Source organism: Halichoerus grypus, chromosome 2 (assembly GCF_964656455.1).
Source record: "Halichoerus grypus chromosome 2, mHalGry1.hap1.1, whole genome shotgun sequence".
NCBI classification, from domain to species: domain Eukaryota; kingdom Metazoa; phylum Chordata; class Mammalia; order Carnivora; family Phocidae; genus Halichoerus; species Halichoerus grypus.
Window position 1 is genome coordinate 122,390,365 of NC_135713.1, and position 27,501 is coordinate 122,417,865.

A 27,501-nucleotide genomic window follows, 5' to 3' on the forward strand; every position below is an offset into this window, starting at 1 on the left:
TTTCTGAATGAATTTAGGAATGAGTAACAGAGGACTATAATCAACCAAGTGATGTGACCCATTCTGGGTTTTAGGAAAGTCCCCTGGCATGGTTGAAGCACAGAGGCTAGAGTTCAGAGGGGGTTAGATCAAAAGCATCAAGATTCCCTGGGACTCAGACATTGTCTCTGGAATGCTTCTGTTAACTTCAGAAGCAACCGTGGATCATGCAAGCCATTACTGTCTCCCAGTACCTGATCTGAACACTGAGTCTGCGGAGCCTAAGACAGAGAGCACATGTCATGAGGAGACGGAGAACTGCGTAGGAAACACTGAATGGTGAAGCCCCTTGGGAAAGTCTCAGCCTTAGTGGGCATGGCATGCGGGTGTAGTCGGGGGCAGCACGGGTTGACCAAGTGGGCACCTGAGACCCTTCATCCACTGTACAGCTCTCCCAAGACCCTTTAGAAATAGCTTATGCTCAAGGGTAGGTGGTAATGTGGACCTATTTCTCAAAAGCAGGGGCAGGTCAGTCTTTTGCTTGGGTTCTGGGAGCCCTTACAACAAATGGGTGCAGGCAGTTACCAGTTCCCAAAGCTGACTGGGAAAGAGGGGGAGCCAGCTTGGACTCAGCGGGCACAGTGGCAGCATCCAGTCCTGTCCTCTGGGCCAGGTCACATAGACAAAGATATAAGCCCAGGGCAGCGGAGGATGTGGAGAAAGGTGGCGGTTCCTGCTCCCACTACTACCCTGAACAACAAGTGACTTAGTTATTCAATTCTACGGTGAGGACTAACCTTATCTTTTCTTTTTTTTTTTTTAAGTCTGTATTAAATCTACAGGGCCAAGCTCTGGTTGTCTCTGGCCTATTCTATTTTTTTTTAAAAACAACTTTATGGAGGTATAGTTTGTCTAAATAAACTGCATTCACTGAAAGTACACAAATTGATGAGTTCTAACAGATCTATACACCCATTGCTATGGACTGAATGATGTCCACCAAAATTCATATGTTGAAGTTCTAACCTGTGAATGTGATTGTATTTGGAGATGGAGCCTACTAGAATTCGGGTTATATAAGGTCACAGGGTGGGGTCCCAATATGATAGGATTAGTGTCCTTATAAGAAGAGGAAGAGATACCAGAGCTCCCTTTCCCCCTTGTGCTGGGCCCTCTGGTCCTCCCCAGCTTCTCTATCTTTCTTTCTCTCTCGGTGCCTCCCACCCTCTCCTGCGCACAGAGTGAGGAGGTGGCTGTTTATAAGCCAAGAAGAGGGCTCTCCTAAGAACTCAACTGTGCTGGCACCTCCATCTCGGACTTCCAGCCTCCAGCACCATAAGACATGAACTTCCGGTACGTAAGCTCCCCGGTCTATGGCACTTTGTTGTGGGAGCCTGAGCAGACTGATACACCCATGAACACAGTCAAGATACAGAACAACTCCACCACTCCTCTCATTTTTTTTTACTCCTTTTTACAATAGATTGAAAACCTCTAACCTTGAAATAGCCAAGAGACGTCGGTCTGCTATAGGAAAATACACAATCTTTCCCAAAATGCCTCTTGAAATGTTTTGTTGCCTATGATGTCATCATGCCAAATTTTAATGAAGAAAAGAAGCCATTATGCAATTAAGGCAAAGAGTTCACGGTAATTCAGCCCCGAGTATCCAATTAAGCTTGGCATAGTCGCCAGCTCTCAGCTGGTTCTGGTAACCTGCATAACATCTCCAGCTGAAGCCTGACAGTTATTTACCAGAGTCAACAGGTTCTCTGAGCAGAGAGGCTTCCAGAATGTTTTGGAAAAGGGAAGCCTTTGATGTTCTCTGGTGTCTTCCTCACTTCCCAGGAGCCAAATTCCCTTTTCTTCCCTCTGGGAATGGTTTCCTAATCCTTGTCACTCCTTCCCCATCCCCCACCCCCGGGAGGATCAATGGAGCCTCTCCAAACCCTGTCAGCTCCCTGAGGGGAAGGGTCTTCCGTGGCTCCCTGCTGGGCCCCTGGGCCCAACACACTGTCCAGCAAGAGCTGCTGCACAGGAAGGGTTTGTGGAATGAATTCTTGATGAAATGAAGTGAGAAGAATTGACCAAAGGCGCGTCAGCCATTTGAAGTCACAGAGCTTGAGATTTAATGCTCATGAAGGCAGCCTAGAATGTTGTCTAGCAAAGCTGCCTTTTTATTTTTCTGAGATCTCTGGGCGGGCTGGGCCAGCAGAACAGAGAAATTATTCTCACTGCCTGGAGAACTGGCCTGTTCTGTCACAGCATGAAAGGCCCCTCTCTGCCTGGTCTAATCCGCATCTGCACTCCATCTCCCACCCGCACTCTATGTAACTGATTGTCCGGATCTCCCCAGATGGCTTCAGAGAACTCCAATATATTGTGTGTGTTCTGTCGCTGCTCTTGCCCATGTTGTTGCCCTTGGGAGAACCAAACTAAAATGGAGTCACGTGTGTTAGGGACAAACCGGAGTTGGCTGATGCAGGTGCATTAAAGAAAACAAAACCACCTTACCTAAGGTGCAGAATTTTACAGCTCTTCTCAGGGATCAGCAGAGGATGCCAGCCAATGCCCAGACACCAAGTCTGTTCATGCCACCCCTGCACTTGCTCGTTCCCCTGACTCAGCTCCCCTGATCCAAACATGGAAGAAGATGACTAGGTAACCAACCAGCTGAAATAGCCAAACCCTTCCGCACTTACCGGGTAAAATCCCGTAGTCTGTGAGCAACACGGAACTCCTGGTTCCCGCAGCCCTGAGTTTCCCAGCTTGCAGCTGGAAACCCTCGCAATAAACTCTTCTTTCTGCTTTGTTTTACTTGGTGTGCAGTTGGGTTTTGACACCTCTCACATAGGCACTTCCCACTTTGTCTGCTGTGGCCTCCTACTCGGTCTTCACACCCAAGCTCAGCCTCCTTCCCTTTGGAGCCTTCTCGACCCCAGCCGAGTACCGCCCGCACGTCTGCCACAGGCTCTCTCGCACGCTTTCCACCACCTGCCTCTTGTTTGTCTTTCATGCTAGATGCTGAGGCCTCGAGGGATGCTGTTGAGTCTTAATCATCTTGTAAACCCACCGCCTAATCCAGGGCTTTGTATGCCAAGGCTCTCAATAAACACTTGTAGAATGTAGGGGTCCGGTGAGCCCTTCTCACTCTCCCCCCGCCCCCACTCCCAGTGGAGGCAGCTGCTGCAGGGGGAGAAGCACAGCCCTTGGTCCACACAGCCTCCACGTAACACCCATGAAGCACTGTCAAACAGCACCTGCTGCTCATCTCCCAGCGCCCGCCGGCCAGAAGCCCAGGCACATCTGAGCTGGGTTCCGTGCTCAGAGACTCCCAAGATTGCATTGCAGGTGCCGGCTCGTTGAGTTCCTTTCTGGAGCTCGGGGCTTTCAAACACATGTGACTGCTGGCAGAACTGAGCTCATTGAGGTTATAGGATGGTGGTCCCATTCTGTTGCTGGCTGGTGGATGGGAATGCTTCCACGTGGCCTTCTCCAACTTCAAAGCCAGCGAGGGAGGGTCTCCCTCATGTCCAGTTGACCTTGTTCTTCCAATCCCTTGCTTCCTCTGTCTCTGCCTTCTCTGTGCAGATTTAAAGGGCCATGTGATTAGCTGGGTCCACCTGAATAGTTTCCCTTTCGATTAACTCAGAGTCAAATGATTATGACCTTCATACCATCTGCACAATCCTTTCTCCATGGAACAAACCCGAATTACGAGAGCGCTGTCCCATCACCTTCATCGGTTCTGCCCACACTTAAAAGGAAGGACTTACGTAAGAACGAGGATCATGGGCAGTCACCTCAGAATTCTGCCCAACTGCCTCCTCGGGCTACATTACCCCCTTTACAATGTCAGTTTCCTCGGATGAAAAACAGGGAAAATAAACCTGCTTCCCAGCCTCGTGGTTAAGATGAAAGAAAAAATATGAGTCACTCAGTGGCCACAGGTCTCTTCCTGTTATTTCTGGCCAGAGGACAGACACTAGCTGGACTGGATGCCCATGAAATGACTCTATGACATCCTTAGTAATGAATGCAGATTAAAAAGAAAAGACTGATAATGTCCAGCGATCTGATTTTTGCAAGGCAGTAATAGCTGAGATCACCCAGGATTAGCCCAGGACCCAAGTTATGCTAATTTCATAAAGACTGAAGTCTGAGCTCTTCAATTAGATTACTTCGACCATTATTTGTCTTGATAAAACAAAAACACTTGCTCATGGCACATCAGTTTTAATAAATGAGATGCTCTGAAAAAGAAAACCCATGGCACTGGGTTTTAATATACTAGAAGCTCTGAGTCCAGAGACAGAGTTGCTGTTGGCTTTCAGGATACAGCCGACACAGGATCAGCCAAGTCGGTCCTCTTTGGCTCTCCTCAGTCAGTCCTTGCTGCTGGTGTCTTCTTCTGGTGCTAACTCCTAGCCCTGCTGCCTGGGGACCTTCATAGTGCTGTCCCACTGAGCAACTCCTCCTCCAGACGTTGTCTGATTCTTCCCCACAAAACTTAACAGTCCTGTGTTCTATCCCTTCAATGCCCATCTGGGCACCTGCCTAATTAGGTACAGGAAGAACAGAGGTGTCAGCCAATGAGAACAGCTAAATATGATAGCCTTTTCCCAGTTACATCTACACTTTACAGGGGTCTTCAATGTTACTCAACTGAAGTAGACTTCCTTCTCTTTCCAAAGTAGAGTTCAGCTTCTCCACATACACCAAGCCATTGTTCTCTGCTCTGCTGCCAGAGCTCCATTAGTAGTCCGGGGGATGCCACTCCTCCACAAGGACAGGTTCCATGACTCCAGCCCTCACCCGAGATGTGAACTTAGCACATGCATTTTCCAAAGGACCCCTGTTTTTCAATCATACCTATGAGACAAGATGGCGCCTCTGGGTCAGAGGAATATAAATAATTAACAGTAAAATGCAATTTTTAAGTATGACTTGGTACAAAACCATTCTGTACCAGTGGGTTTTTAGGTGCAAGAATAATTGGGCATTATCCTCTAAAACCTGTATTTTATAAACATCTGTTTTATTTAGATAACAAGGAGGAATAAAACACCGGGGTTCTTCCTTTTTTGGGGGGACGGGGGTCTTTTTTTTTTTTAATTTTTTTATTGTTATGTTAATCCCCATACATTACATCATTAGTTTTACATATAGTGTTCCATGATTCATTGTTTGTGCATAACACCCAGTGCTCCATGCAGAACGTGCCCTCCTCAATACTCATCACCAGGCTAACCCATCCTCCCACCCCCCTCCCCTCTAGAACCCTCAGTTTGTTTTTCAGAGTCCATCGTCTCTCATGGTTCTTCTCCCCCTCCGATTTCCCCCCCTTCATTCTTCCCCTCCTGCTACATTCTTCTTCTTTTTTCTTTCTTAACATATATTGCATTATTTGTTTCAGAGGTACAGATCTGAGATTCAACAGTCTTGCACAATTCACAGCGCTTACCAGGACACATACCCTCCCCAGTGTCCATCACCCAGTCACCCCATCCCTCCCACCCCACCCCCCACTCCAGCAACCCTCAGTTTGTTTCCTGAGATTAAGAATTCCTCATATCAGTGAGGTCATATGATACATGTCTTTCTCTGTTTGACTTATTTCGCTCAATATAATACCCTCCAGTTCCATCCACGTCGTTGCAAATGGCAAGATCTCATTCCTTTTGATGGCTGCATGATATTCCATTGTATATATATACCACATCTTCTTTATCCATTCATCTGTTGATGGACATCTTGGCTCTTTCCACAGTTTGGCCACTGTGGACATTGCTGCTATAAACATCGGGGTGCACGTACCCTTTCGGGTCCCTACTTTTGTATCTTTGGGGTAAATACCCAGGAGTGCAATTGCTGGATCATATGGTAGCTCTATTTTCAACTTTTTGAGGAACCTCCACACTGTTTTCCAGAGTGGCTGCACCAGCTTGCATTCCCAGGGGCGGGGGTCTTTAATAATGAGTTTAGAGACACAAAAATTCAATTAACCCTCATCAAAGGTGTGCATGTTTCATCCTAGCAGTGGCCAGCAACCTGCGCCTCGGAGGCGGAGCTGACCAGCGGCAGATTCTGCCCAGCGGGAAGCCCTAAGGCACCTGTAACACCGAGAACAGCCTGTTTTTCCCAGGGAATCAGGGGCTCTGGTTGGGTGGATGGAGAGGGCTAAAGCTTAGCAATTTGAGCTGGGTAGCCTCCCTGTCTGCTGTGGGGACTCTGGGTACAGTCTGGAAGCAGTGAGCGGCACTCGCTTAGAACCCTGCAGCCCTGTGTCAGGAAGCGCTCTACCAGAGATCTTTCTGGATGTCATACCTTCCCCACAGCCCGGCCCTGGCTTGGGCCACCATTTCTCACTTAATTTCTGTTTGCCATTCCATGCTTTCCTCTGTGGCCACGAACACGTCCAGGGTACACCCTGATTGTGCCCCCTCCCTGCCTCTCTCCGGATAAAGTTAACTACTAGGTTTGGTTGAGGCCATTTAGAACCTGTAGCCTTTCCATTTTGTCTACTTCTGGTCTTGCCATGATCCTCACCCTCACACCCAAGCACGCCCTCGGTGTACTCTTTGGACCCCACATACAGAATGGCCTGCAGTCTCTCAAGTGTGTCGTGAGAAAGCTCTCCTTCTCCTCAGGCTTCCCCTGGTTGTTCCCTCCTTGGTCCTTAAGATCTGATTTAGAGGCCACCTCCTCAAGGAAGCCCCTCTACTCTGCAAGTCTGTGACTGGTGCCCACCCCTGGTTCCCTCAGCCCGCACATCTTTATCACACTGGTGGAGAAACAGCTTTGGGGGTGGCCTGTCACTGCAACCAGGAGGTGAAGCTGTGAATCTCCAGTAGCATGCCTGCCATTGGTTTAAAACTCAGAAAACTCTGTGGAAGTGGGGGGAGGGGGACGGACAGAAGGAGGGAAGGAGGAAGGAAGGAAGGAACATTGGAATGACGTGGCATTTGAGACAAAGCAGTTGGGTGGGGAATACGGAGGAGTGACAGAGCATCCCGAGCTCCTGGAACATCCTGAAGAAGGAGCAGTCACAGACAGCCTGAATCAGCATCTTAGTCTAAAATCAGGCAGGCAGCCCGTCCTAGCCAACCGGCTCTGCCACACACTCACTGCAAGATGCTAGACGAGTCCTGTCCTCTGAGAAAAGTCTCAGCTTCCTCCTTGAAAAATGCGTGGTTTAGCTGGATTCTCTGGCTTCTGCCATCAATGAGAATAAGTTTAGTGAGAGCAGGACTGCCCCGATCCACCGGACCCTGCGCATCCTCTCTGCCCAAAGCCTAGTCCCGAGCTTTCTGCTTCTTGCTTAGTCTGAGGGAGCTCGTGATGGGGTCGATGAAGGAGTTTCCCAGACCTGAGATTTCACCAATTAATACCGAAGCTCATCTCAGCCTTCAGAGGGCCAAACCAGACATAGCAAATGAAAACTGATGGGGAACGATCAGTTGTTGTCTAGGTCAGAACTGTCAGTTTCTCCTTTAATCTGTTCCATCAGCAGCAATAATTCGAGGTTCTTGGGAGAGGAGCCAGAGAGCAACGGAGAGGAGGCGAGGCTGCCTTCATCACACACCAGTGTCTGCCTCAGTGAGTTGGTCCCCACCGGGCACAAATGCTGAAGTAGGGCAGTCTGTGGGCACATGTGAGTTGTGAGGGTTGCATGCAAGCCAGGAAACACGGGTGGACAGCCCACCCTCTGCTCTCACCTCCCTCGGCAACAAAGCAAGTGTTCATTTCATGCAGCTAAACGTTATGCCTGATAAAAGGGAGTGACACGTTAACTAGGAGCCATGCCCCAAGATTATGTCATTTGCTTTTGAAAATGTCAGCTAAAACACGGGAATGTGTTTATAAGATGATGTTAAGTGAAGGAGCAAGATACACATTTGTATTTATAATGTGCTTATAATTATGCAAACAAAAGCAAAAATCCTAGAAACCTATGTGTACAGATGAATGACAGCATAGAGATCTCTCTGGCTGGTAGAGTAATTATCATTGAAAATTTCTCTTTTCTCCACTTTTCTGATTTTTCTTAAAAATGTCTGTATTTTGGGGGCGCCTGGGTGGCTCATTCGGTTAAGCGTCTGCCTTCGGCTCAGGTCATGATCTCAGGGTCCTGGGATCAAGTCCTGCATCGGGCTCCTTACTCAGCGGAGAGCCTGCTTCTCCCTCTCCCACTTCCCCTGCTTGTGCTCTCGCTCTCTCTCTCTGACAAAGGAATACAATTTTAAAAAGTCTATATTTTAGGTTGTTACAATTAATTATTTTAAAAATAGTTCTATGAGAAAGGGCCCTTAAAGGTCATTCGGTTCAGTGGCTCCCAAAGGGGCTTTTGATGAGTACCCAGATGGATACTTCAGCATCTCCAGGGAAGCTCACTAAATATAGGCACACACCCAGGCCACAGCCTGAGAGACCCCAACTTAGCAAGCCTGGCGTGGGGTCCAGAAATCTGCATTCATTAAGTTAAAAATGAACAGCTTGCCAGGCAATACCAAAGTGGAGCCAGGTTGGAGGAGCTTTTTCTAGTGAATCCAACCTCTCGCTTTGCAGAAGGAGGACACCAAGGCCCCAGAGAGAGGAGTCACCTGCCAGGTAAGTGACAGAAACAAGACCACAGCTCAAAACTCATTCTGGCAAACAGTGGACTCTGGGTAATTAGACGAAGAATTCTGAACTGTGCCAATTCTTTGCCCCTTCTGTGTTTCTTGTCATTGTGTGGTGTGGCTCTGCAAAGGCCAACCCTTCTGGAATGGCCTGACCCATGAGACTGTTTAAGAATGCTTATTGGAGTCAACATGTTCTTCTTGTGACCTTTTATGAACAAAAGCATCCGGCCCTCTGGATTTGAAATGCTAATATGGAGGAACTGGATAAAAGGGCTCTGATTCTGCACGGCCCCCCTTTCCCTAAGGGCTGGCATTATGATGTCTGTTTATTTTGGCCTTCAGGGCAGAAAGTGAAGTTGTCATCCTCCTTTGATGTGCAAGGTTGGTGTGTCTAAATGGGACGCTGGAAGGGCAGGCTGGCCCCAGTCTTCTGGCCAGACCTCCCCTGGGTCAGGAGGGCTAACCTTAACCCCGGGGATGGAGCAGAAAGGGCAGGAGCAGGGGGAGGCAGCCAAGGAGACGCAGCAGCAGGGAGAGCTGCTGACTCAGTTCTGTGCATGTTCCCAAGAACCCCACCACACGGCATTCAGCCGGGTCCTCCCCGGCAGACACCAGTCAAAGCTGCCTTCTTCCTCATGCATTTGTCATTAAAATAGAAGTCATCAGAGATGGTGGGTGTCAAACTCTGCATTTCTCTGCCTCCTGTGGAAACAGCTGGGCCTGGATGGCACTTCCCTCTCCTCCTGCCGCATAAGCTGTCCCTGCCCCACTGAGGGAAGGAGATGGGGCAGGGCGGGGGTTGGACATCAGCTGGTGGTCTGGCCAGAGGCTCATCAGGTTACTTCAAAGGAGGAACGTGTTCCTTGTTGGGATGCCCAGGGTCTGGAGAAGCCACAGAAAAGCAGTCAAGCAGCAGGCAGTTCTAGATGTCAACAATAACAATAATAATAGATCACGTGGCCAGACAGCGCTTCCTTTCATCCCCTATGTCTTCTCCCCTCCCCCCTCCTCCGTGGGGAAGAGGGTATCTGTGCTAAGACAATGTAAAGAGATGGGGGCTCCCACCCTGAAGTCTCTAGACCCACTGAGGGCAGCCAGGAGGAGGCGCAAAGTGGGCGCAGAGCACCTGCGGCACCCCTCTGCCCGATGACTGGGAGGACAAGACCCACGCTGGCTGGAGGGATAGAAAGAAAAGACCGAAGCTCACGGCGAGTGGGGAACATGAGGAGGAAGAGCCTCCTGGGCAGCCCTCCAAAGCAGACTTGATTTATACTGTAAGTGACTCAGGGGAAAAGTTAAGAGTCTGCACTACCACCTGAATTCTTTGTGTTTAATCTACTCCTCTTCTGGGGGAAGGGGCACCTGCCTGCCATTTCAGACCATGCAGACAGAACAGAGGGGTCACACACCATTTAAGTCACCTAATCCCTTAGCATACTTAAAGATGGTTCCGATGCCAAACCCTAGTGTACTATGAAACTCACAACTCCCACTAGCACCACCACCATCACCACCAATTCATGTGGAAATTCCTGGGAAGCACTGCTTGGTGCCTGGCCACTGCTACTCAACTTTCTTTGAATTAATCATCAATTTGCGTCTGGTATCTCATTGCAGCAATCACCCACCCACTGCGCGGTAGCCTTATTTCCCTCAAGCACCATCAACACACCAAGATCTGTGTACTCCACGTGTCTTTTCAGTTAACAGACTTGACTTTTGACAACAGTTTTAGATTCACAAAGAAGTTGAGCAGATAGTAGAGAGTTCCCTTATCCCCCCTCCTCCCACGTGTGCTTTCCCCTATGAACACCTTGGCTTCGTGTGCTACATTTGTTACAATTAATGATAAATATGGACACATTAATTATGAACTAGTTTATATCCTGATTCACTCTTTGTGTTGTATAGCTCTATGGATTTTGACAAATGTGTGATGTCATGTATCTACCATTAGGATTGTATTGGTTAGGGTTCACAGAACCAATAGGAAATACATAGATAAAGGTTCAACAGACAGACACACAAACATACACACACATACTGAACATACACAGATAGAGTTCAACAGAACCAATAAGATGGCTATATACATATATATATATATATATCATAAGGAATTAATTCACACAATTATAGAGGCTGACAAGTCTCAATATCCTCCATCAGCAAGCTTGACACCCAAGACAACTGATGGGGTAGTTCAAGTCTGAGTCCAAAGTTCCACAGGTTTAAGATCCAGAAAGAGCCAATGTTTCAGTTTAAGTCCAAAGGCAGGAAAAAACTGGTGTTCCAGCTCAAGGCAGTCAGGCAGGAGGAAAGCCCTTCTTACTCAGGAAGGGGTTGGCCTTTTTGTTGTATTCAGGCCTTCAAGTGATTGGATGAGGCCCACCCATGTTAGGGAGGACAATCTGCTTTACTCAGTCTACCCAATTCAAATGTTAATCCCATCCACAACACTCTCACTGACATACTCAGAATAATGTTTGACAAAATATCTGGTGTCCCATGGCCTAGGTAAAGTAGACACATAAAATTAATCAACACAAGTATATAGAATAATTTCACCACCATAAAAATCTCCTGTTCATAAACTCCTCATTCTCCCCTCTCCCAAATCCTGGCAACCACTGATATGTTCACCATTTCTGTAGTTTTGACTTTTCCAGAAAGTCATGTAGTTAGAATCATACAATAATCATACAGAAGAGCCAAGGCTTGTAGAGAATATTTGCAAAACCTATCTGATAAAGGATTTATCCAAAATATACAAAGAACTCTTAAAATGGTAGGAACATAAACAACCCAGTTAAAAAATGGGCAAAAGATCTGAACAGACACCTTCTCAAAGAAGATGCAAACAGGCACGGGAGAAATGTTCAACATTATATGTTGCCAGGGAATTGTAAATGAAAAAAATAATGAGGTACTACTAGACACCTACTGGAATGGCAAACATAAAGAAAACTGATGATAGCAAATGCTAGCCAGGAGCAACAAGAATGCCTTCATTGCTGATGGGAACACAAATGGCATAGCCACTTTGGAGGACAGTTTGGCAATGTCCTACAAAGCTAAACAAATGATCCAGCAATCTTACTCCAAGGTATTTACTCAATTGGGTTCAAGACTTACCTTCACACAAAAACCTGCACATGAATGTTTATGACAGCTTTATTCATAACCATCAAAAACTGGAAACAACCAGGATGTCCTTCATTAGGTGAATGGATAAACAAACTACGGTAGCACAGGCAGGAGTGAGAGGATGTAGATGAATTTGTGAAATATCCAAGACTTCAAAAAAGGTCAAAGCCGCATCTTACATCTGTGAGCCTGCAGTATTACTGAAGAAGGATGGTCTATTGTATTAGAAAGCTGAGTGCCGTCAGCCTAAATCTGGAAAGCATTTAGTCCTGCTGGAAAGCAGGAGGTGCTTAGGATGGTTTCTCTTCCACATATTCCAGAAGTCAGAGGGAGGGACTTGCTGCCTTTCTGAGGTGTTGTCTAGGCCTCATCTGCTTCTTGTTCTAGACCTTATTTTTCCATCTGCAGCAGAATGGTGGAGTGACCAAAGTCTGACTTGAAAGATACCGTAAAACCTACCACTCAGTTCAGTTTAGCTCACCCAACACTTGTTCACACCTGTTCCATGGCCAAGACCAGTCTCAGAGTTCTTTCCCACTGGCCAGAGTCATGCTTTGGATTTTCAGGACCCCAAAAGTGGGCTATAATAAAGTGAACTAAATTCAACTTTGTTATTAGGCAGAGGTAAGAGATGAGTACCCAGTGACAAGAACCAGGATGAATCAAGGTTTAGAGAAGATGGGTCAGAGGTATTCGGATTTGGCAGAAGAAAGGTCTAGAACTCAAACGTGGGATGCACAAAGCTGAGGTTGGAGGGACATTTGGATCTAGAAGCAACATGTGGGCTTCACATAATGAGTGTGTATTTCCTTTTTTTTTTTTTTAAGATTTTATTTAACCACTTTAGAGAGACAGAGTGAGACAGAACGAGAGAGAGAGCATGAGTGTGGGGGGAGGGCAGAGGGAGAGGGAAAAGCAACTCCCTGCTGAGAAGGGAGCCCGATGCAGGGCTCAAGCCGGGACCCCGAGATCATGACCTGAGCCGAAGGTTGATTGTTAACTGACTGAGCCACCCAGGTGCCCCAAGACTGTGGATTTCTAAAGAAATTTAACTGGCTCTCTGTTTGCTAATGTGTTATTTGAATTCTGGAGACTCTGAAAGAATGTTTATCTTGATAATTTTAAGGGAAAAGCAAGGGGACTTGGTCACAGTTACCAAAGGAATTCATTGTAGGCCTGGGTCAAGGACCCATGTGTCTACTCCCCATCTGGGGGCCTTTCATCTAGATGTTGTGACTGTTAACCTCACTTCTTGGAATGTAAGTAATCTCTCAACTGGTCCTTTTAGGATGTGATGGAAGTGTGGATGGAGGAACTGAAACTGTCTTGGGGTGAGAAGAAGAAAGAGCAGGAGAGCTGTGAGGTAAGAGCTTGGTGATAAGAAAAGATAACTTGCTGGAGTCTGAGAAACAAAAGACTAGAACTGTGAGGGAAGCAGAGGGTTCACTGGATGGTCTGTGAGCAGGGCCCAGGCAGGGCCTCAGGGAATCACTCAGGGAGCTGGGGGGAGGCCAGCTTTAAGGGCCTCGGGGAGCCACAGGCTGTCACCAGGGCATGCAGTTCCAGTTTGGTCATCGCCGGCTCACTTCTACTGACAGACAACTTGCGGCTTCAGTGAGGCATTTATTACACATCTGGTTAGGTGTTTTTCAATCCATTCTGGCACAAATGAATTTTATATTTTTCTGATGTAAATCAGGTTGGAGTACTCTGAGAATCAAACTCTGTCTTCCAACTTCAGTTTTCAACACTCATAATACATTAGTCTCTGCCACTGATAGATCTAACGTGACTGGCTGAGTATGAATCACCATCAACTTGATAAAACAGATTATTTTCTTTGGAAGAGAAAAGAAGAGCAAGGATTCAAATTATAATTCACTATATTTATATAGTTATTTCTACTAGGAATATGTATATTTAGATGAATTCTAGGATAAAAAGATCATTGGAAGAAATGTGGAATATAGATCTTTACAGAAAAACCTCATTTCTCAATCATGATAACTCAGGATAGCTTGTCTAAATCATTTGAACTCACTGAAAATATCTCCTAACAGGTCTTAGATCCTAAGAAAAAGAGCAGACTCCCAGAAGCGAGGTTAGTTGGGTCACACAGTGTAGATCAAGTTCCACTGGATGGAGAGTGGAGATTGACTCCTGACCCAGACCCATAACAAATTCCTTCTCTCCTCTCTCTATACCACATTCCTCTCCTCTCAACCGAGGTGATGGGGTAGGTGCAGGGAGAAAAACGGGTTTCAGCTCTTGTCCCTCCTCCAGGGATTTGAGAGTCGAAGTCGAAGGGAGTGTTTCCAGAGGCTTTAGGAGGGCCAGAAGGGGTACACTGATGAACCAAAGGAAGAAGAGGGAAGTCAGCTGAGCTCTGGAGATCAGAGAATGCTTCATGGAGATGGAATCGCAGAACCCTGAAGGGCCAGTTCACGAGATGCATGAGGAAGAAACCCATTTTAGGCTGAGGTGACAGCAAAGGTCAACAGCTCGGTGTCTTGCCTTGGTCACCGAAGGGCACTTGAGTCGGGACTGGGCCATGGAATAAACAGGAAGAAGAGGAAATTATTTAATGATCCCCATCAGCCCATCCATAGCCTCTGTTCCCTCCAGAAGAAGGCAAGCTACCAAAGGAAGCTTATGATTTAGGTCTTAAGCACCTCGCAATGTCTTCACATTGTCATATGTTTGTGTGAAATTTGAAACAAAAATCAGAGAGGTGAACCACAATGGGTTGAGACCACAGTCTCTTCCCTTGGCAACTTCCCTCCGGTCCCTTTTCCTCTTGTTTCGGGCACTGTTAGAGTAGCTGTGATAACTTTTTTTGGCTCTGGCTCAGGAGAAGTTGATTTCTGAACACAGTTAGTTTGGGTCTAGTGGGATATGTTTATGGAGTGTACCATCCTTTCTGTGCATTGTTATTGCTAGCCACCTGGTAGCCAGACTTGCTGCGACTGTGCCCTGCCAAGTCACCTGGTCTCTCGGCAGCAAGGGCTCAGGCAACCAGCACAGATGCAGACTTCAGCAAGGTTTAAAATGTTGAGCCAGAAGCCGATCCAGGAAAACTTCTTCATCAGATGTGTAAAATTCTAAGTGGAGGATTTCGTTCTCAGTGATACCTTGTCAAAATGGGTGTTGCCTCCTGTCAGGAATATACCCCAAGTGGAATTATAATTATGCCGTGCATGTTTCTTCCTTTGCTGAATAGGATTGTGTGAAATAGAATGCAACAGAATGCCCATGTTTGTAGGACACAAGCCTGAAGTAAAGCGACAAGCAGTGAGGACATGTGAGTGTGAAGCCATGTTTCATGCATTCCAAAGATAATCAAGAATAACCATGAGAGACTATGGACTCTAAGAAACAAACTGAGGGTTCTAGAGGGGAGGGGGGTGGGGGGAGGGGTTAGCCCGGTTTGGGGTATTAAGGAGGGCACGTACTGCACGGAGCACTAGGTGTTATATGAAAACAATGAATCTTGGATCACTACATCAAAAACTAATGATTAATTGTATGGTGATTAACATAACATAATAAAATTAAATTAAATTAAAAAAAAGAATATCCTTTGTTAAAAAAAAAAAAAAGAATATCCTTTGTTAACCAGCTCTGCTCAATGACTGAATTATCCTCTGTGGTTGCTATAAAAATCAGTACAACACTGTCATTAATATGAAGAGGAACTGAGCGTACAGGCAAAAACTGAAGAATGATTCCAGACATGTGCCAGCCAGGTAGTAAAAACAACGTCTTTTTTTTCTGAATTTTTGTCCTCTTTTTAAAGTTTGTAACTTATATGGATTTTTTTCTGCCTTCTAAATAAATATTCACTTTCAAATCTAATTTTATGCATTTTGTACATTTTTCCCTTTTTCTTACAGAAGTCCCTTCAAACTGTGCAAGGTTCAGATCCCCCAAGACCTGGACGGACCCCTGGCCACAGGCTATCTTCCTTCAGGTTCCCTCACCCCCAAAGCTCCCCCTCTTCCCCAAAAGACATAGCTGAGACTCTCCATAACCCTTTCCCTATGAAAATAACAATCATAAAAAAAAGTCTCACTCCTGCCTCCCTGTTTGCTCCAATTTCCTCTTTCCTTTTTCCATTTTGATTCCTTAACGTCCCATTCCCTTGCTCTCTGCTTTCCCTTTCTTTTGCAGAGTTGTTTTTTCTCTTCTGCTGTCTATACCTCACGCTAAGACCTCTCAACCAGTGGATCAGAAATTTGATAGAGGTCTTTAAGCCTTACTTAGAATGCTTCCAAAAGGATTCTACTAAGATCTGACATTTGTTGGGCACCACCTTCTCCAGTCTTCAGGTATTTCTCCTTCTAGATCTCTGCAGCAGATGCCCTTCCCTCAGCCACCTCTCTGTCTTCCTTGCAAACAGAGCTGTATTGTGTTGGCAGAGCTGGGCAGCGTTAGGCACTGAGAAGACTGGCATTTTCACATCCTGGGGAGAAGGGTTTAAGCTGGCCCGGTCCCCAGTCATCTCCACTGGTGATTGTGCTGGACATGGGTATGTGACCCAGTCTGGCCAGTGAGACTAAGGGGACATCTGCTGAGGCCCTTCTCTTTCATAATAAAAGAAAGAATATTGCAGGAGGAATGACCCCTTTGCCATCCTCTGCCCTTACTGCCTGCCTGGGATGGGATCACCTAAGAACGTGTTGCTTAAAGTTTCAGTGATCATCTTGTCACTGTTAGAGAAAGGCTAAGAAGCTTGCAGGGTATAGACACACAGCCCTGTCATTACTCATCCTCTAAATCCACCCTGGGATCAGCTGTCTCCAGACTTGGCTCTGTTGTAAAAAAAAAAAAAATCCTTATAGATTTAAGCCAGCTTGGCTCTGTTTTGTTGTTGTTGTTGTTGTAGTTCCTTATAGCTCAAGGTCATCCTAACAGATAGGAGTATCCAGCACAGCTTTGTCTATTAGACCAAAGTCACTCCCAGCAGGGCCCAGTCCTCTGTGTCCATCAGTTTGGAGGACCTGTTACTCCCGTTCAGCAAACAGGTTACTCCATGTGCTATGGTGCCGCTTACCGTACTGGAGGGCAGAGACAATGTGCCAGAAGGTGGCTGGTTCAAGAGGGGGGAGAGGAAGGAAAATGCAGGCCGTTGGAATGTTTTTAGCTACTTTCGGCCTTCAGCAAGGTCTTACAAGAGAGAAGTTTAAGCTTAATGGAACTCTAAAAGCAGAGAGAGAAGACAATGCAGCTTTATTAAAAGGAGGCCTTTTTTGCTCATGTCCTACAATCCAAGTTCAATGCAGGGCCCAATAATTTGGAGATGGTCAAGGTCAGAAAGGCTGGATTCTCCACCCCAAGCTAAAGCTAGACAGGGAAGAAGCCGAAGATTTAGAAAGAGATAACACTGGGGGGAAAAGATAAGCCTGTTGCCGCAGGCTTCTTCCCACGCCTTCTTTTAAGTATTCCCTGTGCACTGACTGGGAAGCGGCACTGACTGGGAAGCGGTATCTAGAATAAAGCACCGGGTCAAGGAGAGGATTATTGTTGCTGCTTTTGCAAATGAAGCCATTGGTTTGAAATGATTCAAGGTAAGGAGGTTAAACTTGATGCCCGTGGAAGAAGAACATGGCCCAGTGGCAGAGAAGATACCTAACTCTTGTACTTGAGTGCCCACTGAATTTTCTAGAAGCAAACAGATGAAACTACTACATTTGCAAGGAACCTCTATCGTCAAAGCAAGCCCTGGGCTGGCTGACAATAGCCTTCAGGCCTACCTCCCAAGCAATCCCTTGGAATTTGTTACATCAGGAAGCAGATTGTAAAAGCTGTGCATTCCCAAAAGGAGCACCGATCATCCCCCAGTGCACCTGTCAGGGGTGACCACGGAGCAAACTGGGACAGGAGCATTAATGAATGCCCAGTTGGCTGGCCAAAGATTCATTCCATTGCCTGAGCAGAAGGTTCTTACCATGTCTGTCCAGCACCAGGATTTACTATTATTAACAACCATTATGTAAGGTTTCCTTTCTTTCCTTTCTAAGTAGAAAGTGTTAGGATAGATTAATAACCCATTCCTTATTCACTATTGAATAATGGTTGGTTTGGAAATTTTAAAAATAACTATTCGCCTAGGCAGAGATACTTACTGTGAAGGTAATGGAGTTTTGGTGTCAGGGACCCTCACTTCCAAGACTCTGTGTGTTCCTCTTGGTGTCATGGGAGAGACAGGACACAGCATATGGAGACACAGGATACTGTCCAAACTAGGGTTTACTCTCTACACCCAAGTGTGGCCCTCATGCTGCAGGCAGGGTCAGGGGGCTATCAGCTCTGCTTCTGTATGTGCACAGCCCCCAGGGATGCCTCCTCAATTCTGGAACACTTTTTAGCATCTGAAGCTGTGCTGGTTAATTTTATGTGTCAACTTGGTGAGGCCACAGTACCCAGGTATTGGTCAAACGTCCATCTAAATGTTGCTTTGAAGGTATTTTTTGGTGAGATTAGTATTTAAAACCAGTAGACTTGGAGTAAAGCAAATTATTTTCCACAATGTGGGTGAACCTCACCCCATCATTTGAAGGTCTTAAGAGAAAAAGATGAGGTCCCCCAAGGAAGAAGGAATTCCTCCAGACTGCCCTCAAACTCCACAACATCAGCTTTTCCCTGGGTCTCTAGCTGGCCCACCTACCCTGCTGATTTTGCACTTGTCAGCTTCTACCATTGTGTGACACAATTCACTAAAATAAATCTCTCTCCCTCCATGTATACACACACGTGCTACTGGTTCTGTTTCTTTGGACAACTGGCTAATACAAGAGGCTATCTTTAATCCAAAGCAGAAATATCCCATCAAGAGGCTGCTCTGCTCCTTGCATGGAGGCCAAGACAACCCAAGCTTCCTCACTACCTGGCCCTTTCCCTTGCCCTGGTTGACCGTGGTGGGGCTGGGAGGACTGGAGGTGCCAAGGACCAGGTAGAATTGGCTGCCGTGGAAGCTGGCATGTGACTTGTGTCCTTTGAGACCAAGGGCTGGAATTGTCCTGCAGTTCATCTCAAAGCAGAAAGATCTACCGGAATAAGAAAAGGTGAAGAGTGCTTCAACTGTGGTATTACAACAAAGAGAAGATGTTGTAAAGGTGAAATAAATTTTCTAAACTTTCAAATAAAAAAATTAAAAGTGGCATTATCTTTCTATTACCACTGTAATCATTTGAATCATGAAATCATTTTTCCTATGAAGAGGTAATGAAAGAAAGAGACAAAAGGTAGGAACATAATGAGTCAGGCAGTTAATTAGTAAACATGTTCATTATACAATAGGATATTATTTTTTCTAGTTTGTTTGATATTTGGGGGTATATGGCAACCTTTTAAATTTTATAGTTTCTTGTGATTTGTCTTCTTTTTCTAAGAAAATAGTGCATTTGCGTGCCTATTTTTGAATTTATAATTTAGTATTTTTCTTAAATAAGGACTCCCAAATGGCATAAGCTCAGCCCACAAAATCCAAATCTCTCCCTGATCTTCTCTCACCAGATCATTCAGATCTGAAGGGAAAGGCTGCCCATCATCCAGAAATCTTGGAGTTGGCACTGGACTTATCAGCTAGATGAGACTGAGGCATGTGAGTGGGTTTTTCATGCATGTGTCAGGCTTGCTGAAGTGTATCCATGGGAAGACAGGTGGGTCTATACACTGGGAACCACAAAGATGATTGTGGTGAACAGCACCGCTTTTTCACTAAGCAGCCATTTCCCCTCCTTTCCTTCCTAACACAACCCCAGTTTTGTTCAGTTACCCACCCTTCCCCCCATAACACAGCTAATTAACTGGCTCCATCCTATAAGCCTGGGGGTAAATGATGATTAGTTAACAAAGAAGTACATGGCATGTCCTTGGCAGCTGTTACGGCTCAGGAGGTTCAGGAGGGAGCACATGAGTGGACTTTGTCCATTGAAGAGAAGGAAAAGGAATAGGATTCCATAATTCAGTGGATATGAACAGGGAAACTTATTTCTCCAGCTGTAGCTGGCAGCCATCACAGAACCACGAGACAGACCAGCCTTAGGATGAATCGGATGGTTGAAAAAACATGGCTCCACCACAGAATGGCTGAACTCCAACTCCACTAACCCAGAATCCTGCCTTACCTCCTGGCTTTGTTATGCAAGATCAGTATTTTCCTTACTTTAAAAGTCAGTTGGAGTTCATATTTCTCGCATTTAAAACCACCTTAACCAATATAGTGTGTGTCTTAGGTTCAATATATCAAGGTTCTTGTCGGCTTGTTTTCATCAAACTGTATCATTCAGGAATTTTGCAATATTCACATAGTACCTTTATTTCACTGCTATCCCATTCGTGCTGATAAGATTGCTTTTATAACTCATGGCATTGAAAGTACATGCATTTCTCTCCAACTTGATATACTACTTGGTGTAGTGTTCATAGTTTGTTTCACAGGCCATCCTTTTCATCTCTGAATAAGTAATAGGTCAGTTGTTAATCTTTACTAGTTTTTGGTAGTTAATTATTAACTGCTGCATTTTTTTTTTTTTTTTTAAGTCAGCTCCATGCCCAGGGTGGAGCCCAATACAGGGCTTGAACTTCACAACCCTGAGGTCAAGACCTGAGCTGAGATCAAGAGTCAGATGCTTAACCGGCTGAGCCACCCACGTGCCCCTAAACTGCTACACACTTTAAAACTTACTTGAATGGAAACTACTTATTTGGTTTCTGAAAAAAAAAATATTAGCAACTCTATTTTTAACTGTTTTTTAAAAATCTAGAGAAAGTAGGCTTCATTAGCGTTTCTGTAAATAGTCTAAAGGTAAGATTGCATTGTATGAGAGAGTTAAGCAATTTATCAGGAATCTAAGGATCAATTTCCCTTGAATTGTTTCTGTAAAATGCAAGCAGCCAAATTCTGCAGTTACTGTGTTCCCAGATAATCTGAGACAGAAATAGGGAGCTGAAGACTAGACTGGCCATGGAGGTGTTTTGAAGGAGGCATGAAAGCAAATCATGGCTTTCCCAGTAATAACGCCTGAGCCTTTTAAGACTTGGATCAGATTTCCTCTGGGATTGTGAAATCCAGGCCCCTGACTCATTAAGCTAGCCCGCAAAGGTAGTGTGTCAGTTTCCTCTTTGAAATTTCCAGGGTCAGAAATCCCTTTTCTCAACAGCATCCAATTCTAGGGTTGTACCTCCTGACAGCCAAGGGGCTCTACCTTATGTCTCCTTGAAGTTTCTTACTTTTTCTTTTTCTTTTTTTTTTTTTTTAAAGATTTTATTTATTTATTTGACAGAGAAAGAGAGAGCACAAGTAGGCAGAGTGGCAGGCAGAGGGAGAGGGAGAAGCAGGCTCTCTGCTGAGCAGGGAGCCAGACGTGGGGCTCGATCCCAGGACCCCAGGATCATGACCTGAGCCGAAGGCAGCCACTTAACTGACTGAGCCACCCAGGCGCCCGAAGTTTCTTACTTTTTCACTAACATCTATTCTTGTCTTCTTTTGTTCGACCTGACCCTTACCTCAGTAATTGATGAGAAATTATTCCAAACCTGTCCATGTAAAGAAGTTGGTAAGTAACCCTTCTCTCTACACGAGGCAAAGCTGGAAAACTCAGACAAGGCTGTTTTGTTTCTAATTTCTCATTTATATCCTATAGGGTCACAAAGTTGGCTTCTCTTCTATATGCACTTTTATACTCTGCTTTTTATGATTAATATCTTGGTAAATATTTATCCTGCATAATATTAAATATTCTTAATCTGAAAACATTTTTCAGAGCTGCATAAAGATCTGCCATAAACATGTCTTTATTTAACCTTATCCCCAAACTTTACCTATTATAAATAAATATTGCAATGCATACATATGAGCATGAATCTTTCCCTGGATTTCTGTTTTCCTAACGTAGACTCCAGAAAGAGCAATTTCTATTTCACAAGAAGTGGAATTTCGACAGCACATCGGTTATGGCTGTAGGTTCTGGAGGCATAGATAGAGACTTGAATCTCAGCTTAGGCATTTTTTAATGAATGACTTTGGGCAAGTACATAAATCCTCCAAGCCTCAGTTTCTTTATCTGAAAACAGATGAAAGCAGTCTGTACCTGATAGGATGGTTATTAGAATTAAATGAAATGATGCATGTGCTAGTAGAATTTTCGACACATAAGCAGCACTCAATAAATGATGTAAGAATTATTGTAGCAGAATAGGAAAAGAGGAACAGAACATATATCTTGAGAATTTGAAAGATGCAGAAGAGCAGAAAGAAGAAAAAGTCCATCACCCATAATACATTAACTTCTCACATGCTGACATTTGCTTCAAATGTTTGCTTTTTAATTACTCGAGTAAGATATGAATATACTCCTCCTTATGAAAATGACATTGCAGATAAATAGAAAGCCAAGGCAGAACCTCCCCAATCTTAGCACAGTCCCAAGCTCAGTTATACTTGTTTTCCTAAAATCACCTTTATTCTAACAGTTTGACTACCTTAAGACCCGTGAGTCACTTCTACCATCACCTATACCCTAAGTTCTTATCTAGGCCTCAAAACATCTTAGCTAGGCCTCAATTACATCAGAACGGACATAAAGCCCACTGCTGCCCTTCACTTTTGCTCTTACTACTGTTTCACCCTCTTGGGCCATCTCTTCCCATTGTAGCATGGACACACACCATTCTCCTAGTTCTTCTCAAAGAATAAATTGGATCTATGTTCTCTGTTGCAGCTGGAATGAACTGGGAGCAATCAGCCAAGGTCTTGCAAAGGATTGTCAAGTGAATCACTGTCAAGAGGCCTGCCCAGGGCACACTCACTTTACTCAGAGTAAACCACAGTCCAGGGGCTGGCTGCAGTCTTCCAGGTTCAGAAACCTGATTTTAAGCAGGAGAACTGCCTCTTAGGGACACACTCCTACCATTCCAGCTCTTGTACCCTGAAGTACACTGATAGGGCCAATTGTTAAATTTCCAATGAAAAATATTACTCTCCTTATGCTGTCCCAGTGATGTCTCTCCCCCCTTACCCCAAGAAACAGAAGAATCCAAATTTAAGTTAGAAGTTGCTTATTATACGAAAACAATGAATCGTGGATCACTATATCAAAAACTAATGATGTATTGTATGGTGACTAACATAATAAAATAAAATTAAAAAAAAAAAAAAGAAGTTGCTTGTATATACAAAATCAAGGTTAAATGCTCTTAGAACATCTTGCCCAGTCTCCTTCCAGGAGGGTGGTACCAACTTACAATTTCACTGGCGGTTTATCAGTGCCTGTGTTAAGACATTCTCATCAACACTGGTCATCAAGGAAATATTTTGTTAATTTGTAGGCAAACACTCATTCTCATTGTTTCAATTGGCATCAGATGACACTGTGAATCTTCTTTCCATGTTCTGTAGGTATTAACAGTATCATGGCAATCAATGCCTTATACAGCTCTAATGAAGGGGTGGTAGTTGTGAGGCTCCAAAGTGAGACAGCTGGATGGAATTGACCTTCCCAGCTTCATCTGAGGGAGAGCTCCCTGGACATCCCTAAAGCTGTATTTGGAGAGAAACTTTTTATTTTTATTTTTTTTTATTATTATGTTATGTTAAGCACCATACATTACATCATTAGTTTTTGAGGTAGTGTTCCATGATTCATTATTTGCATATAACACCCAGTGCTCCATGCAGAACGTGCCCTCTTTAATACCGGTCACCAGGCTAACCCATCCTCCCACCTCCCTCCCCTCTAGAACCCTCAGTTTGTTTTTCAGAGTCCACCGTCTGGAGAGAAACTTTTTACCAGGGAAAAATATGAAAACACTTCTGATTCTGATTCTGACTTTAAAACACCAGATTGTGATCCTTTCTAAACCACGAGCACATCCCAAGCTTAAAATACAGAGCACAGAGCTCTGTTTATGTCAACTTTTATACATCCATAAGAACTTTGACTATAGCATATGAGTCACTCCTATTAGCTGTTATCATGGAAAAGAGAGATTAGGTTTGGGAATAGAAAAGAGAGAAGTAGAATGGAGAGTTCTGGTGAAGACTTGGGAGGAAGGAAAAAAACCTGAAGGAAGCCAACCGCAGCTCAGACCTATGCCCCGCTGTCTGCTGGGGAGACAGGGCCAAGTACAAATCTCTGAGAGCATACTGATGGATGTGTTGTGCTTCGGACTCAATCCCTGGCATCACAACAAGACCAGGGAGACGGGAGTCAAGAAGTCTGAGTCATCTCATCAAAAAGGAATCAAACATTTGGATTAACGATAAAATAGGAAAAAATGATATGATATGTGTGACAATGCATAATGAATTTCCAGGGGTTCTTCTGAAGCTCCAAGGAAGGATCATATGAAATTCTTTTCCATGACATTTAAGTGAACTGTATAGTACTGATTACTGTCAATTTAAAATATATTAAATGCCGTTGATATTCTTTTTATTGCATTGGGCTGGATTTACCTTGCATCGATGAATGAGAAAGTTTTATAAGGTGTTCACAGAGTTTTCTGTGACCTTGGTCCTCTTAACTCTGTTTTTACTATAGTCTTAAGATTCTCAACCATGCCTTTTTCATCAATCATGAAAGTTTTTGAGAAGGGTGTCTATAGCGTGAGTGATGCTGGATTACCATGGCTTTCTACCTCCTGGTGTGGTTTCTTTCCCACAAGTATCAGACTGTTCAAATGAAGTCATCACAACACAAGGGTGTGCTTCTATTTCTCTTTTAAGAGCCTTTAGGAGCCAATGGATCCACAGTTTCCTGCAGAAGAGACCTCTTGGGTACATGGTTGGGGATTTCTTCTTGCCTTCTAATCATCTGACTCACTCAGTTTCCTCAGTCCATTACTCTCGTTTGGCTTCATGTTGGTTTTCTAGCACCTCTTCCTGCCTGCCCCCCACACGCATCCCCCCACCTTGTCCGTAATCATTCCACAGACAGCCACTTCATAGAGCACCCTGGCACTATTAACTTCTGTCTCTCCCATCTTCCTGCTGCACCCATCCCTTCCCTCATCAGCCTTCCTTCGGAATTCTCTAGTCCCAAGCCATTGAGCATCACTGGACAAAGTCCCACAACAAAGAGATGGGTCGATATGGCAGAGTGGTTAATTCATGAGCTTGAGCATCAAACTGATTACGGCTTCAATTAAAAAATGAGTGTTTATGAGTGATGTGACCTTAGGTGGGTCACTTTGCCTGCCAGAATTTCAGCTCCTCATCCATCAAACAGATATAATAAAAGTACCTCCTTAGAATGTTAAGCCAAGTGTCGGGCATACAGTTAGTGATCAATAAACATCAACTGTCGTTACTGCCACACGATGATGGTGATGAACCAGGCACTCTGCGAGGCACTGTCCTAGGTCATTCAATCTTTATGACAACTCTTTGAAGGTGGTGGTGCCTCCATTTGACAGATGAGGTGGACGAGGCTCCCAGGGTAACTGAAGAATAACTATTAAGTAGTGCCTCTGGGTCACAACTGTAGGACTCCAAAGCGCACTGTGCACTGTGCCCTCAGTGTACATGATAAAAGGAAATAGAAAGGTTTTTTTTTAAACCACCGTTGTCTGAGCTGAATACGGGGGACCATGCTGCCTGCTGTCTTCACACCATCTCATTAATCCTCACTACACTTCTCCAACTATCTATACAGTTGTTATTATATAAATAACTTCAGGAAACCTATCCATGAGTTCAATGAGAGCTTTAGGCACAAAGGAGAATTGCTTTTCCTGTCCAACCCGGGAACTTTCTAGTGGCCGTTGGTGCCCCTTGACCCTTCTGCTTGCCTAACAGGTGTGGCAACCAGGTGCTGCAATTTTTAGTTCCTTTTTTTTCCTGGCTCTACTGCCAGTTTATTTGGTGCTGTTTTCCCGTCCCCCTCAATTTGGGACACTTTGAATTATGGCCACACAGATGACAATGTTTCAGGGGTAAGATTGCAATGAGAGGGAAATTAACAAGTATGTCAATAGTGATGCATCATGGAAGGTTACCGGTGTTTCTGGTTAGATACTGCATTTTGTTTCATTGTGGGATTCAAATTAACTCATAAATATTGGATGGTATATGATAAGCATCACATCTAAATAGAGATTCTTCGTAAGTGCCAAATAGATGGGATTTGTGTACCTGCTTGGGAACACCTCCACTGGAGCTTTATGCAGTGCTGTGACTAATGCACAGCGAATCCTCAGCATGGCAGTGAGGCTGCTCTCCTGAGCTCACAATTACTTTAACGTAATGCAGGTGGGGTCTTAGTGGAACACTAAGCTGGGGTACTGAGAGGCAGGGGGATAAAAGTCCATTTGCACGAGGAACTGAAGATCCTCATGAGAAAACACTCATCAAGAGGGAAAGCAGAGCCAGCTCCATGAGCCTCACCCAGGTACCAAGCTCTGTGATTGGAGTGGAGTGCTGCACTGTCTCTTGCTGTCCTGAACTTAGCCTCACCCCCACGCACTCATGTCTGGGTTTTAAGGAGAGAGGACACTGTCAACAAATAATGAAAGCACTATATTGCTGAAATAAAACAAAAACAAAACCCCAAATGGGTAGCCCCTTTAAGACAATGTAGCACCACAAGGCAGGGGAAACGTGTCCCCCCCACGCCCAACCCAGACCACCACATAGCTCTGGCACCTCTCGAGGATGGTGCTGGTGGTCCCATGCAAGCTGGTGGAAGTGACAGCAGTGGATTATGGGAAATGGCAGTGTGTCATGGAAACAGAGAGGCAAACCTGGCAGGAGATGGCAGAGAGGTCCGGACAAGGCAGTAGCATTCCCTGGGCTGGTGGTACCCAGTCAAAAGGGATGACGGTTCATGTCAGTTAACTACAGTGGCTGACTGAACTTGCCTGAGCGCACATGGGAGGCTCCCCTGGTATTCCTGGAAATAGCGCAGGGACTTTACAGGAAGGTGCAGCAAAGGAAGAAAGAACCTGGGAAAGTGAGCTTATTACTGTAACCATGACTCCAGGCATGGGCGATCAGGCCGGGCCTGCCTCTCAAGCCTTAGGGAACTATAGCACAGAATAATATTAATTATAAAAGTGTGTGCCATAAAATGTATCAAAGAGCTAAATAAATGTAAGACCTGAAACTATAAAATTCTTAGGAGAAATCAGAGGAGAAAACTTCATGGCATTGGATTTGGCAATGATTTCTTGGATATGACACCAAAAGCATAGGCAATAAAAATAAAATGGACTAGATCAAAATTTAAAACTTCTGTGCAACAAAAAACACAGTTAATAGAGTGAAAAGGCAATCTATGGAACAAGAGAAAATATTTGCAAATCATATAGCTAATAATAAGGGGTTAGTATCTAGAATATATAAAGAACTCCTACAACTCAGCAACAACAAAATAACCCAGTTTTTAAGATGGGCAAAGGATTCAAACAGACATTTCTCCAAAGATACATAGCCCAACCAGCATATGCAAAGATGCTCAACATTACTGATCATCTGGGAAATGTAGATTGAAACCAAATGAGATATCACCTCACACCCATTAGGATGGATACTGTAAAAAAAGAAACAAGATAGCAAGTGTTGGCGAGGACGTGGAGACGCTGAAATTCTTGGGCTCTGCTGGTGTGAATGTAAATTTGTGCAGCCACTGTGGAAAGCAGTACAGCAGTTCCTTAGAAAATTAAAAATAGAACTGCCATATGATCCAGCAATTCCACTCCTGAGTATATACCCCCAAAGAATTGAAAGCAGAGAATTGAAGACGTATCT